This window comes from Pygocentrus nattereri, chromosome 3 (genome assembly GCF_015220715.1).
Source record: "Pygocentrus nattereri isolate fPygNat1 chromosome 3, fPygNat1.pri, whole genome shotgun sequence".
In the NCBI taxonomy this organism is placed as follows: Eukaryota; Metazoa; Chordata; class Actinopteri; order Characiformes; family Serrasalmidae; genus Pygocentrus; species Pygocentrus nattereri.
This window is the reverse complement of record NC_051213.1, coordinates 30,462,768-30,476,546: the sequence shown is the minus strand read 5'-3', so window position 1 is coordinate 30,476,546 and position 13,779 is coordinate 30,462,768. Positions and strand designations below refer to the sequence as shown.

Below are 13,779 nucleotides of genomic sequence, written 5' to 3'. Positions count from 1 at the left end.
AGGCGAGAATCATCATCACCTTTCACCCTGCAGGCAACAGCACTGATGAATGGCTAGTGTAATCTGCCCCACTTCAGGACAAATTCATAGGCAAATTTACTGGCCTGTTAATCCAACACCTTGCATTTTCCACATGCAGTGGAAATGCTTGTGTTGAATTCTTCCCTTACACTTTAGCCTCAATGATAAATACCACAGCAGCCTTAATGTCACAGAAAACAGCTGCTCACTCCTACTACTGCACCTTGCATTCTAAGTAGATCGCTTCACGATAAAGACAAAATACCATTTTGTAATTACATTACATTATATTCTTAGATTCTGGGCTACATTACATTATATTCTGTGATTCTAGGCCTTGCAATTTCAGTGAATCCCAGATGTGATCTTAGACTGGCCTGCACTATTTTTGCACAAAAATAATTAGGCTGATGTCTGCTGGATCAGCTGAATGTCTTGATGCATCGAAAAACCCATAAAAACTCATCGTGACCATCTGGGATTGATGTTTATGCTGTTCACAACACACAGTTTAATCATGTGATTAGTTATTGGCTCATTTGCATATTGCAACCTTCTGCGATCAGCATTGCAAATACTATCATTTTCTAAAAATGAGTAGCAAATCATGCAGCCTTCATTGCAGGCTATAGCAGTGGCCACCAACCCTCCTCCTGGAGATCTACTTTCCTGTAGAGTTTAGGTCCAATCTGAATCTTACATGCTGCCCTCTCCTTACCCAACAATAATGCATCTGATCCGCCAATCACTGACTTCTGAAGAAGCTGAACCAGTCTGGAAAGTAGATCTCCAGAACCGGGACTGGTGACCACTGGGCATAAACAACATCAATTACAATGCCATGTCAGAACTCCGGCCATGCTTGGTCTACACACATGATCACTCATGTTTTTGTTATATGTACTACATAAACTTTCGTTTCTCATTACTTCTCCAGTTGCATAAGCCTGTACTGTTTGGTGCACGTCTACGCATATGGTATCTCTCCACAAATAGTGTTGTGTGTTGAGGAGCCTCCAGCATATGGGTCACTAGGAGCAGTGAACATGTTAAATGCGCACATCAAGAAAAAGCCTCCGCAATGTCTCGCTCCCCAAGTGCTGGAGAAAAGGCATTGAAGATGGAGGGAACAAAACATGAAGAGGAAAAAAGAAGAAAGGAAGAACGAGCGCAGTGTTTGGTCTGGGTGATGGCTGCAGGGTTACCTCGGGTCGGTTTATTCTCTCTCCCCCTCTCTCCCGCTCACTCTAACTCAGTCTCTCACTCTCTTTCTGGCTCTGTCTCATGATGCTTAGTCTTTTACTCTCTTTCTCTCAGCTTGACTTATGCTGCTCAGTCTCTCTCTCGTGCTCATATTTTCTCTCTCTTGCTCTCATATTCTCCCTCTCTTGCTTCTCGTCCTCTCTCTCCCTCTTATCCTTTCTCTCTCACTCCGTCTCTTATTCGTGGGGCGCGTGGCTCCTGATGTGTATGAAGCGGAGCAGCTTGTCACTGAGAGCGCGGCTCCGTGTTCTAATCGGCCAGACCGTTTCAGGGCAGAGAGCCGCGTGTGTGGCCTTTCTCTCCACTTTTTCTTTTTTCTTTTTTTTTTTTTTGCTTCTCGCAGAGCCGCCACACAGCAAAACAAAAACACGTCTCCGGCCAAGTCGGCCGATGTGGCAGGATAAAATGAGCTCTGATGAGCAAGAAGGAGGCAGAGGTCAGGCAGTGGGGTTGGGGAGCAGGGTGACATAACTGAATGCCACCAGCATCTCTGAAGGCAAAAGTGTAATATATAGGCCATGTTATGCCCGGCATGGACAACACATTCAAATTGTGCCTCTGCCTCACAGTACACTCAGCAGAGATCTGTATAGTGAAGATATTTCTGCAAAACTAAACTGGATTCAGTCTGTGGGAAGCAGCTTATCACACTGATAGTTACTGTTTAATTCAGTTATTCAGTTGTTCAGAAAACAATGCCCAATCCCAAGACCTTTGGCACCAGAAAACTGGAACTGTTCAGTCCGTTTAGCCATAGGTCCAATAAGAAAGGTTTCCGTTTTAGGGTTTTCAGTATCTGCTCACAATTGGTAGCTACTGATAAATTTGTGTTTGATACAACCCAAAGCCAATAACAATTTAAGGTAAAGTCACCAAGTACTTTTACATCACCAATAGCCCATGCAAACTAGAATGGTAATTTAATGCGTTGATTACTATTTCTTGATGCTATTGGCATCAGCTAAAACCTAACACTTACTCAATTAGCATTTACGCTAGCCTCCATAAAAGTGTTTCTGCTCAGATTTTCAATGTCAACAGAGCAAAATATAAGCTGTGCATGATTCTACACAGGTTTATGTAAATGAAGCAAGCAAGTTAGCTAATTAGCCAAACTAGATGCTTGAGACTGGCATAAAATGACCATACAAGGCAATTAAACTAAATTGTTAATTGCTATTATTATGGTTCTGATTTTTTCTCAGGTAGGTGAGAAATGAAGAAATGACAAGTTCCAATTTGGGTGAGTTCTTGTTTTAGAAAGTTCAGAGGAAAAAAATGCCCAAGCATTTACTCTGACATTGAGATATTAAAGGTTAATTTGCTAGTGATGCCAAGAAAACACAACTGTTTCTCTAATTCTGGGTGTGTGGTGGCTCCCCTCCCCCTCCCTAAATCACTTAGCCTGATGCTAGCAAACACGTGTATGTGTTAGCTGGCTGTTTGTTGGCGGTTAGTGTTCTCCTCCGAGCATGTTAAGCTGTCTTATTACATTGTATTAGTGGCAATTTAAAAATATGAATGGCTGATTTCACACATCTTACAGGAATCTCATGTCAGCCTTTACTTTCCAAGTTCAGCATCATTCCATAATAAGGGGCAACTAGTTAGCAGTTGGAACTGACCACAACTAAATTGGGAAGAAAACAGGATAAACTGGGTAAAACCCTGCTAGAAAAACCAGCATATGTTGTCTCGTCAACAGCAAAACCAGTTTATGTTATGTTTTGAATGCTGATATGCTAAACTAGCACCATACCAGCACTAAACTTGCATAAACCAGCATAGATCCACTGACACCAGCATTGAATGCATGCTGGTTTGTACTGGTTGCTTTAGCAGGGAAGAAAAGAAAAATAATAAAGGCATAATTTACAGAATATTACTGTAATTGATTACATTCTAAAATTCTACAGACATTCTACAGTTGAATTGTCACATTCATAATGCAGGTTTATGGACTTACAAGCATAATGCTGATGTGGTGTAAATTTAATTTCAGAGTAATTGAACTTTAATTGGTGTGAATGTAGTCATAATGGATGTTTACCATCAGTTATGATTAAATTTACACCAATTAAAATGAAATTATATTGTAATTAAATTAACTTCAATTAATGTCACTTTGAAGCTGAGCACTTCCAGTCAGATTCTGAGCACTGCAATGTACACTGGCGCTGCATTAGCTGCACTTCACGTCCCGGTCCCGGCCTGGTGACTTCACATGCCTGTGCAGTGGCGTTTGCTGTCATTAACGGCTGGTGACTGTGTTAGCAGCCTGTGGAGGTCTCGGAGTGAGCAGGGTGACACTGGCCTTATCTTTGCACTTGACACTGAGAAGTTACAGAGCCTGGGCAAAATGTCAGCATTGTCACCACCAGCAGGGCCGTATCACAAATGACATCAGCAAAAAGGTCTCGCGTCTGGATCAAATGGCAAGTTTTTGAACAAAAAAAGAAAATCATGGCACCCTAAAGCACCCCACAAACATCTGAGAGAATGCCATCCATGAGTATAACTGCAATAACAAACCAAATTTATCATCGCTGTGAATATCTGTGCGCATCTTACGTCTCAAATAAAATCAAAATTTTATAAAATCAAAATTAAAATAGGCCATAATTTAACATTCATTCTTACCTTGTTACTGGTAATAAATGTATTGTTTGCTTTTTTGATGTTTCAATATATACGAACATGCCATTAAGAGACAGAACATAAACCAAAACATTTCGCCTCACCCTCATTCCGTTTCTCTTATAAGTCACATAACGTGGCAGCTGTTATAGAAAAAAGCAGAAAGTAATCTGTGTATTTACACCATCTCTATAGAAACAACTCTCTTCTGCTGCCTTTTGACATTCCACACTCATTCCATTAGCTCACATTTATATTTTACATTTAAACTTTTTGTGCTATTAACAATACAAAATACAATAACATAATAGTTGTGTACATTCTTTAGCATATCCAGCCTACATTTACCTGCAAAACGCCTCAGAAAACTCCAGTACACGCAATATTGTGCCATCCGTGTTCTTACTCAAACTTCACTATGCCACAACAAGCCCATATACATACCCATGAAGAAGTTCATAGCAAAGCCCCTGGTTACCTCTGTAAAGCTGTTATGCCGTACATGCACAGCCACTCTCTCTCCCCCCACCCTGAAACAGCCTCGCTGCAAACTTTAAAGCAGAGGTGAGAGAGGCTTCTCATTAACTGCGGGACGCCCTGCCACAAACTACGAGAAGCATCTCTACTCAGGACTCCGCTTTTACTGCACTTTGATTTTCCACGACCTGCTTGATCTGTTTACCTCAGCTAATACTGCTGTATGACACTGTTTTGTACTGCATGTACTATTACATCATCTGCTATTTTGTTCTTTTTAGTTTTTGGGGTTTTTTTGTACTGTTCTGTTCTACTGCTCTGATCGCTCTGAAGCTCTTTGGGTTTGAAAAAAGCAAAAATAATAGTATTATCAGTAGTAGTAGTAGTATAGTTACATATTCTTATTAGAATTATTGTTGTTATTGTTGTTTTTATAATTAAACATTTAAGATGTAAACAAAGTCATTCAGAGTGGTTTGATTACCACACATCTGTGGTGGTGATAGAAACCAGATGTCTGAAGTGTTTAATGCTCCTAAAATCTCTCTCACAGAAAGCTATTACATGAAATTGTTATGAAGAAGCTGCCTGGTGTCTGAAACATTGTTTTATGATAGTTTTGAAAAAGATTTTCAGGTTTCAGGTGTACTTATTAAAACACATTCATGGTAGAGGTATACATGCAGGCGGTTGTAAGAGAGAATAGTCCCTGAAGAGAACTCATTTTTTCATATTTGCCAACATTACACTGTTCTAAAAACTCAGAAGAGTTGAAGGTTCACTGGTCATTCCGGATCGTAAATAAAATGGCTATATCTGAGTTGTAGACTATTTAACCCCTGGCTCCATTCACCACCACTGTAAAGAAATCAGTATTGATACGTTTCTCTGCAATTGACCATTTCAAATCACTCTGAATGACTTTGTCATTCTCAACTATTGAATTATGTAGAAAGCTTGAAAAAATAATGGAATTCTTATTTAAAGTCTTCATGAATCAGAAATCATAATACATTCTCTTTCCATACAGTAACATATTTCTGACTGAGGTTTGATTACCTCACTTTAAAAGGTAGCCTGGTAACTTTTCAGGTTAAAACAACAAATCTTTTTTTTTTTTTTTGGATGGAAGGTGGAAGACATGAATTTTGTCTTTTAATGATATGATGTGTGGTGCTTCAAGAAATGTGAGCAGAGACATATTATACTAATAATGTATAAAAAAGTCCATTACAACTTTCAGATTCACTGTAACTTGCTATTTCCTATCAATGCAAGCTATTTGAGAAGATTGCTGATTGCTATTTTAATAATGCTGAGAATATAAATAAAGAGCTGTGCCTCATCTTTCTGACATCAGCCTCCCCAGTTCCTCTTCCTCTTTTCTCCTCTGTCTGCAATGAACCTGTCTATTCCTCTGGGAAATTACCAATAAACTCTTCGTACATGCACTGAGAGTATTACCGGTATGCAGTGCGTTTGTTGGTGCTAGCTCAAAGACTCAAGGATTCTGCCATTGCATGGACTCAATGCTATAAACCATCTTTTAGTTGGTTACCATGAAAGAGATTCTCATTTAAAACGGCATCTGAGAATGTTCTACATATGTAACTGTGGCCTTTGCTTTCATTCTCAGTTGATATAATTAAGAAACTGAGAGTATATCTTGCTGAATGTCATTGGTTCTCTGTTGGCAGTCTGCCCAGTGATTTAGTTGATGAAGATGCTGCATCGCTGACATATGGCATATGTATCCTTGGGGTCATGTATAACTCGGAGTACTGCTCACATGTGTACGCTGCTTCACACGGCCCCAGGGAGCTCGCAGTGGAAATGTGACAGCAGCCTAGGGAGGGAATATTGGCCCTGTTGATTGTTGTTATGGCTCTTGCGGGTGACGGAGCTGATAGGCTTCTGACACTGTATCTAACTCTCCAACAAATCATCTAATATCATACCATGCTCAGAGAGGAGTCAGCGATCACAGCTGTGGGGCCATTCCTTTCCTTAAGCCACTCATCATTTGAGCCTATGAAGGCTCTGCAAGTGGATTAAGTCTTCAGAGTTATGTTTAAAAAGGGATCAGTGGTGCCATCTCAAAAGATAAGGCCTTTATTTTCACCCATTTATTAGCATGGCCTTAAATCCCAATTGGATTACGGACTAGCTTTAATCTAGCACATGTCTGTTTGAGGACTGACTGTTATTGACTGCTATTGCTGATTCCTCAAAGTCTCAGGTGCTGTGTTTTTAATTAATGAGTGACCAGCGTGAATAATGTCATCAGTGACTGGACGCAGGCTCCTGCGTGATGGATTGGGCACGGCCACAACTTTACTCGAAATGAACCCGGCGCAATCAGGTCCCTCAATGAGCTTCACACACGCAGATTACAATGAAACAAATGAGCAAATAAAAAATCTTGTAACCAAGAGCTGAACTGGACAGTCAATTACAGACAACTGCAAATACCCAATTTAATACGTTTTTTAGCCTGATCATTTTAGGTCTTATATTTTATGTTACAGTGCCAGAAAAAATCAGTTTGACTTTTAATTTACAAAAACATCAAAAGTGGCTCCTTTTTATGATATATGTCAGTAAACGACACCCATACAATAATAGCAGATAATATTACAAAAAAAAAAACCTCCAGAGTGCCCATGTGGAAAAAGTTTTTTCCAGAAAATATATGAGAACAGAAAGTACATAATTCACAGTCAAAATACATTCTATATAATTACAATTTATATCTTAATACAGCACCCTCCACAATTATTGGCACCCCTCGTTAAGATGTGTTCTTTAGCTTCTAACACACACACATATATATATATATATATATATATATATATATACATAATATAGAATGTTTTTCAATAAAAAGAGAAAAATCCATTAATCCCACATTAAGAAATAATTATTTTACATGAAATCATCTGTGCCACAATTACTGGCACCCCTGATGTTAATAATTTGTACAACCAAGACAGCACTTAATCTTCTCCTATAACATTTCACAAGATGGGAGAATACAGAGAGAGGGATTCTTCTCTCTAAATCATCCAGAGTCCTCTCCTATGCACTCTCCTCTTCAGCTCACCCCACAGGTTCTCAATTGGGCTGAGGTCTGGTGACTGAGATGGCCATGGGAGGAGCTTGATTTTGTGTCTGGTGATCCATTTTTGTGTAGATTTGGCGACATGTTTAGAGCCATTATCTTGCCGAAAGACCCAATGACGACCCATCTTCAGCTTTAGGGCCGAGGCCGCCAGATTTTGATTTAAAATGTCCTGGTATTTCAAAGAGTTCATGATACCACGCACCCTAACAAGGTTCCCGGGGTCTCTGGAAGAGAAACAGGCCCACAGCATCACAGATCCTCCCCCATACTTCACAGTGGGCATGAGGTGCTTTTCCGCATACTCATCTTTTGTGTTACGCCAGACCGACTTAGAGTGTTTGTTGCCAAAAAAGCTGTACCTTGGTCTCATCCGACCAAAGCACACGGCCCAGTACCTTAGCGAAATCCAGACGTTTACGTTTATGCTTGTAAGTGAGAAAAGGCTTTTTCCATGCATGCCTCCCAAACAGCTTGTTCGCATGTAGATAGCACCTGATGGTTGCTATGGAGACTTTGCGACCCCAAGATTCTACTCTTTGATGCAGTTCTCTAACCGTGAGCTTTGGAGAACTTTTTACTTCTCTTACCATCCTCCTCACTGTGTGTGGTGGCAAGATAGACTTACGTCCCCGTCCAGGCTTGTTTGCCACTGTTCCAGTTGTTTTAAACTTCTTGATGATTCCTCTGACTGTAGATATGAGCAGGTGTAGCGAGTGGCTGTTTTCTTGTAGCCATTGCCTGACTTATGAAGGTTGACACACATCTGCCTTACTTGTATGGTGTGTTCTCTTGTCTTTCCCATGTTGAAGATGGATAAGAGAAACAGGCCTCTGTGTCATGTCATATTTATACCCCAGGGAAACAGGAAGTGAGGAATTACTAATTGAAGGTTCCTAGATACTCTGATCAACTTTATAAACTACAGCAGAAATGACAGAAATGCTTCAATTACATTTATTTTCTAGGAATTATTAGGGGTGCCAATAATTGTGGAACAGGTGATTTTATGAAAAATAATGATTTCTTAGTCAGGGATATTTTTCTAAAAATTCACTTACAGGTTACAGTTAAAGGTTAAGGTTAAACGTTACATTTTTCTACAATTTTCAGTGTGAGATTATGCTTCTGAAATAAAAATTGAATTTATTTTAAGGCTTTTAACACATCTTAACGAGGGGTGCCAATAATTGTGGAGGGCGCTGTATATTTTTAAACATAGATTAAAATGTATGTTTTTTTACTGTATTATGGCACATGAAAAAGTAGACTTCAGCCTTTATGAATTCAAATTTTGGTCTGCTGCTGTCAGCTATTCAAACATATACACCTACAGTTAATTCACCTAAATTTCTTCAAATTGTATATTCAATAAAAGCTGGACAATACTCTGGGTATAATATTCTAGAAACATCAAAATGTTGACAGTAGGTAAAGACAAAGAAAAGGCACCCAAACATACCAAAAGGACAGCTGAGAACACCCATTAAAGGGCCCATATCATGGAAAGCTACTCTTTTGCAATAAAAAAGTTTAAAGCAATATGAATATTGATAAAAATTCAAAACACCCCATTCAGTCTGAGTACTACGCTGCAAAAACAGCCCAATTGGAGCTTTTTGTTATTGTGAAGTCAAGAAAAAATAATGTTTTGTGTTCATCCATTAATTCAGCCATTTACAGCAGTTTAGCTCCACCCCTTTAAACTGAAGTTATAAGTAGAGCTTAAGCCTGGACTGTTTTTTGAATGAGGCACAATACAAGACAGCCAATCAGAATAGGGCTAATTTATATCGGCCGTCCTGTTTATTTTACAGCTCCTGCTTATATTCAGAATGCTTGTGCATGTATTTATTTGGCCAATTACAAATATTTGCATTTATTCTAACAATATCTGTTAGAAATATATTTCAAATAAATTGCTATTTTGTATGGTGAGTGTTCAGCCTAAGCAGTGTTCTTTTTAGTCAGTGTTGTCCTGTTTGCTAATTCTTTAAGAAACATATGGCGCGCATTTGCTCAGAGGTGTTTCCTTCAAGTCCGTTCCTCCCTGTCCTTCTTTTCTTTTTCATCTGTTTTTCAATGTGCTCTTTATGAGAGTTTCAGGGTCAGTGCTGCAATTTCGCTAAGCTAAGTACAAGAACGTGGTAACAGTTTACCCTGAGCTGTGTCCAAAATGGGTCAATGCAATGCAAACTGAGCTTTAGGGAAACCTACTCTGAATTCCAGCCATCCAGAGTTCTGCAGTGATGTCTGTATCCAATGTGATCTGACTTTGCAACGCTGCAAGGTGCTATCTGATTGGTTGCGGTGACCTCTAATGCCAGGGAAAACATTCTGTGCGACAGCACGACACTCTAATATTCATGCATCAGATTTGGAACACACCTGTGCAGTTATGTGATCTGCAAGAACCTAATATCCTCTTACTCCTCAAACTGACTGATGTCTAGTGAATGGTTGTGGGGGGGTCCGGGTGATATGACTGCATGAAAAACGAGGCTAAGTGAAATGTGATAATAGTAAAGGTGAATGGCAAACAAATACAGGGCTTTCCCTTAAGACATCACAGCACCTGAGCTACTTTAGTGAACCTTCACTGAATAGACTGAGATTCAGAGTCAGGCACCCTAGATGCTTCTACTTTCACCTTCCATTTAACTTCCATTTGCATCTCTACAATACAAATTCCCCAGTATCTCTGCACTTCCCAAATATCCTGATGGTGCTGATGAGTATCATTGTACAAATACAACACGTCATGCTTTTCAACAGTTATCTTGAACTGAATTCCGTAGCTCCTCCACTTTGATAAAGGAAAGCCAATGTATTTGTAACATACTCATATTTAGCAGGCTGAAAATCTCCACAGGGGGGCGCTGTTAGCTAGAAAATAGCTTTTGTGTGCATCTTTGGAGGAGGGGAAACACGTACCAACAGCATCTCACTAATGCAGAGACCATGTTCTTTTTATACAAATTTCAAAAAGGCAAAAAAAACAAATAAATTAATAATTACTTATTAAGCTTCAATGTTTATTTAATATTATTCGATATGTGAGTGAGCGGAGTGTCTGTGTGTGGGTGGAAGGTCACATGAGTGGCAATGTAATCAATAATCCCAACTTTTTAGCGTGAAGACAACAGAAATCCTCACCAAAAAGGGCTCCACATAATACTAAAAAGGAATTCTTTAAAGAGGTTCTTCTTTGAGGGTTCTTTAATAAATGGTACTATGAAGAACCATAAACACTCATAAACATAAACACCCTTTTGCATGATTAAAGGGTTCTTTCCATCATGAAAGGATTCTTCAGATTGACGGAGAACGTGCTGAAGATGGCTCTTTATAGGACCTATTTGAAAGGGGCATATATAGCACTAAAAAGGTGCTTCTATTATTACATTGTTAAACTTGTAACAGTAGCAGAACTATATACAACACAATCTCCATCAATCTGAAGAAGCCTTTAGCAAGCAGAAGAACCCTTTTATCATGCTTAAGGTTCTTTGAGTGTTCATGGTTCATGGTTCTATGTAGAAGCACGGTTCTATATAGAATGAAGAAGATTCTTCAAGGAGCGCTCTGGTCAGACCAGGAAAACCCCTTTCTGAAGATCTTGAAAGTGGGAGGAACTTCTGAAAGACTATTGCTTTGGGGTGGATTTTTGAGGCTGAGCTGTTTTAAATGCCGTTTTTAGCAACAAAAACTCCACCCCAAAGCAGTTCCTCTCACCTGCAAGACACAGCATCAGAAGTGGAGCTCCCAGGTTTAACTGTACTGTACATTAATGTAATAAGATTTTATTCCAAGCCAATTTTAGACCATTTTAATTGGCCTATTCATCATGAAATGTTCACAGGGTAAGTGGTATTTTCAAATGCCTTGACATGACTGCTTTCATTAGACTGTTATCAGTTAGCTGTAAGTATCTCAATCTTTCTACAAGCTCAGGTAACCAGAGGTGGTGTTATGATGAGGGGGATACCCCTTAGATATACCCTCACTGTTAGGTCATTTTTCGAGTATGGCACACCAAACCGTGAGGCTTAGACTGATTGGAGCCATTCAGAGGGCTTCTTGTGTAAATCCTAGGCTGTCTTAAGTGGGAGGACGTCATGAGTCAAACTGCAGATGAGAAACTTTTATTTTGAGCATGTGCAAATAGTCTGGTAGCATTTCAGTCATGACGACTTTAATAAAAGAGTGCATCTCAGTTGATGATTAACAGAAAAAAAAAAAAAGCAGACAATGAGGGGACCGATACGCCAAAATCATCTGGATCATCCGAGGCACACAAAATGGATGCCTGAGAGAGACCTTCCTCATTTCCATTTCATTTGAAAGTGACTAATCATGACAATAATCCTTCAGCTTTCACTCTTCTGCTTCAGACTTTCGGAGAGACATGACTAGAACATGCGCTAGAACTCGGGTTGAAGGAGGCGGCTGTTGAAGCTAAGGAGTCACTTGAGTCTGATTTCAGTGGGTGTATTGATTTCAGTGCGGCTGAAAGAACAGTGCGTTTTTTTCCTCGTCATTAGTGCATTGCTAGCATGCTAACCGAGAGAATATGGAGAGCGCTCGGCTGGCCTACGCTGTGATTACAGCAGCCCACTGAACTCAGTGTCAATCAAGAACTCCACACTCGCTCACCTTCCAGGGGAACCGCAAGCCTGCATGTGAGGGGAAGCAATTAGTGATTAATATGCTGATTAGGATTTAAACGCTGGCTGCTACAGAATGGCAGAGCGGTTGCCATGGTGCTGGAGGTGGGCGGAACATGTCATCATCTCCCTGATAGCTTTGACATCTGTGTTTCAGCAGCCACTTCAGGTGGGTCTTACAGTGAGTTGCTGCGCTCAAAATCTTTGGGGTGGCGTTGGGTGTCACCTTAAGCAGCGATTACACTGATTGCAGAGTCTTACAGAGTGGCACTCTGTGATTTCCAGTGGACCTATAACAGAAGCCCACCAAGTCTTACTGACCATATGGACTTACAGTGGTGCTATATAACTTTATATGTTTTGCTGTTTTCATGTTAGGTTACTATATGTACTCAAAGGGGGAGCCTCAGGTCCTTCTAGGCCTTCAGAGAAGGCCTAATGATTTCCGGGCACTAAAATATTCATAGCCATCATTATGTATATATATATATATATATATATATATATACCTCTGCTACTTCTGTTTCAAAAGTTTTCGATGTTTCAATTTTTTTCGTAGTATCTGGGTGAATATAGCTACGTGAGCTCTACCATTGTTCCTAATGCATTAGATTAACCTTCCGCATAATTCCAAAGTGAATCACCCAATCATTTTTTGATGTCCAATAGGTAGGACCAATTTTGTGAGAAAAAAAAAATTGTCACTCCAGGCCTTCTGGACGTTTCAGATATGACTGACAGTCTAATAAGTGGGTTGTTAGAAATGGAAAACAGCAGTGGCAGCTCTATACCAGAACTCTCTACTGAGTCAGAGTCACTAAGAGAAAAGAGTTTAAAACATATGCTAATACGTCTGTCACAAGCTTCAAATAAAGAATAGAACACCTTTTAGAAGCTTTGAATGTCTGTGTTTAAGTTAGAGTGGTCAAAAAATGTTCATGCCAATTGGCATTAGCTTAGCACTAAGAAACAGTTTGAACATTTATGGTCCAAACTGAGGGCCTAGCTCAAATAGTCATGGTTCACCACTGCGTGTACTTCGGTGGTAGATAGGAGCAAGAAAGAGGATGAGATGGACTGTGCTCATCATGTAGTCCTGCACATGCAGTGATAATTCTGGAATTTGGGAGTTCATGTCCTTTCACAAATGTCATTTTAGGTTGGTGGTAATAGTAATAATAAAATTGGTAACACTTTTTTTAGAGAGTTTATTGTAGATGCTCATCTTATCATTCAACTGCAATATCTATGAAATGTAAATATTCAATTAAATATTATTATCTAAGGCAACTGTCCTCTAAAGAAGAATTCTAAAGATTTTTAACAATTTCTGCAGAATTAAACAACTAAAACGTACAGAAAGTCATTCAGAGTGTTTCGTGAAATATGCTGCTCTACAGAAACTGGTGATAGGAAACAAAGATCCATTTAGTGCTTAATGCCTCTTAAAGCGACATTATAGAAAGTTATTGTATGAAAGGGTTATACATACTGATACACTCTTTTAAGAGTTTTAATGTTTCTGGCCTAAAAACATTTTTTTAAAGTTTTACTTAAAAATATAAAATGTGCACGTTAAACAAAATAGCTAAA

General features: G+C 39.4%; 1 protein-coding gene across 4 annotated transcripts in view; it reads right to left on the bottom strand.

Moving 5' to 3' along the window:
• scn5lab (sodium channel, voltage gated, type V-like, alpha b) overlaps nucleotides 1-13,779 on the bottom strand; it is a 167,175-nt gene that overhangs the window by 132,126 nt on the left and 21,270 nt on the right. The window contains exon 1 of one of the 4 annotated variants that reach the window (XM_017712310.2): nucleotides 4,400-4,524. The exons of 1 other annotated variant lie outside the window; for it this stretch is intronic. The gene's annotated coding sequence lies outside the window, so the exon portion shown is untranslated. 2 more of the 4 variants (XM_017712312.2, XM_017712311.2) reach the window with 2 other exon arrangements.